Genomic DNA, 2234 nt, shown 5'->3' on the forward strand with positions numbered 1-2234 from the left:
ATTGAAGTTTCAAATAATAAAAGAAATAGCAAAACCAACCCATGGTATGACAAAGATTGTAAAAGTGCGAGGAGAGAAATTAAGGAAGTTGTTAATGAATCTCTTAAAATGGGCAAGATAAAAATATACAAAGCCCTAACTAAAAGGAAAAAGAGGCAGTACATTCGTAAAAGACAAGAGAATCTCTTATGCCTCTCTAAGGTAGTTCCTAAGAAATTTTGGAGGCAGATTCTGACTAGGAAAACTAAAGATAACATGGATAACATTGAAACCCTGCTCACAACAAAAGACGTTTTCTCATTAGAAGACATTGATTTTTGGGTTAAACACCTGGCAAATGGGAAAGCTAAGGACATCGAAGGTTACCAGGCAAAAATATTAAAAATTGGAGGTCCTGTCCTCATCCCCCACATCCACAAGCTTTTCAATCAAGCAGTCAAGCAAGGGTTCCCTAAACCTTGGACTGAGAGCCTCATTATCCCTATTTTTAAAAGTGGGGATACAAATAACCCCTCTAATTATCAGACCATTATGATCAGCCCTCTCTTAGCCAAGCTATATGGTATTATTTTGGAAAATAAGTTGAGCATATGGCTTGAAAGTGAAGGTAAGCGGGCTAAAGGCCAAGCGGGTTTTATAAGGCATCACTCAACAACAGACCACCTCATTACACTTAGGATCATTGTGGAGGAATGTCATAATGATAAATCCAATCTCTTTTGTTGCTCTGTGGACTTCAAAAAGTCTTTTGATATGGTTACTAGAAACAACCTTTGGAATAGATTAGAAGAGCTGAAGGTTCCTTTCGAGTTGAGAGCTGCCGCTATGACATTATACGAGAATGTATTTGCCAAGCTAAAAAGCAATGAGGGGTGGTCGAAAGATATTAAATGTAATATTGGAGTTAAACAAGGTTTCCCCCTCTCCCCTACCCTATTTGGCATTTACATCGACAAGCTTGAAGGTTATTTATAGGAAGCAAGTTGTGTTGGCACGATCTTAGCTGGGATAGTCATCATCCTTCTTCTCTATGCTGATGATATTGTTCTTCTCGCAAGGTGCCCATCTGATCTTGATAAGAAACTTAGGCTTCTTAAGGATTTCTGCTCTACCATGGGTATGACTGTTAACACTAACAAAACAAAAGTTATGATTATCAAATCCAAGAAGGACACTTATGCTAATTTTATGTATGACAATAATAACTTGGAGGAAGTGTATTCTTATAAGTAGCTAGTAACTGATATTCATCACAAGCTTAACTGGAACTATATCATTGAGAAAAGGATTAATGGGGGGTGGAAAGCTTATTTTGGTTTTGAAAATAATTGTAAAATGGCAAACCTCGTAATGTGGGATAAAAATCCCCCAGATGCAGGTGTTAATTAAGGAATTTACGGTGATGAGACGAGGTGACGGTGGACGAGGTGGTCACGTGGCCCTTTGCAACCATCCCAAGATCAAAGTTAATGATACTCAGGGCACCTCACAGGTGGATATAATGCCTGCTACAGTCGAGGCAAGGCCATTCCTTGCTTAACCATGTCATCAGAAAACATTCCAATCATTCTGCCCCTGTTTCACTGTGCTTGCCCTCCGCAGGCAGAAGAGCCGAATGAGCAAACCAGCACGGGGCGCCGATGCTGGATTGTGTGCCACCTTGACCTGGGTAATGGCTTCCACCATTCCCATACAAACCTCTGCAACTCGGCTCTTGTCCTCCAGCATTCAGTTACCTCTATGCGAAATTCCTCTGTCAATTCTCCTTCTGCTTCCCCCGACTCTTTCACTGCTCGTGTTTCCACCATGGTTCACCATCGCATGTGTAGCAGACGCAGTGGCACGCGAGGAGGCAGCTCTTGCTGCCTAGCTTTGCATCGACATAATTTGGTTTCCCCTGCTTCCTCTGCTGAAAATCCCCAGTATCCGAATACCAGAAGTGGTAGAGGCAGAGCTGGCCTCCACTGCTCAAGTCATGAAGAGGTGGCTTTTTGTACTGCTCCCTTTCCACTGCCTTTGCACGAGGTCCCTCACACGATGCAGTTCTGGTTCCGCAGCTCTCAGAATTTCCCTGTAATTGTTGCCACCGTCTCCATCTCCGTTACAGTAGAGACTGGGCAGCACATCCCCATGACCATCTCCATGGAGGAGACGCACAAAGCTGATCCAAGTCAAAACAGAGGCAACAACCATGAGCAAGAAGGTAATGGAGGTCGGAATAGATGACATGGGAA

This window comes from Pinus tabuliformis, chromosome 6 (assembly GCF_031772625.1).
Source record: "Pinus tabuliformis cultivar Carrire ecotype Pingquan chromosome 6, CPIR1, whole genome shotgun sequence".
In the NCBI taxonomy this organism is placed as follows: Eukaryota; Viridiplantae; Streptophyta; class Pinopsida; order Pinales; family Pinaceae; genus Pinus; species Pinus tabuliformis.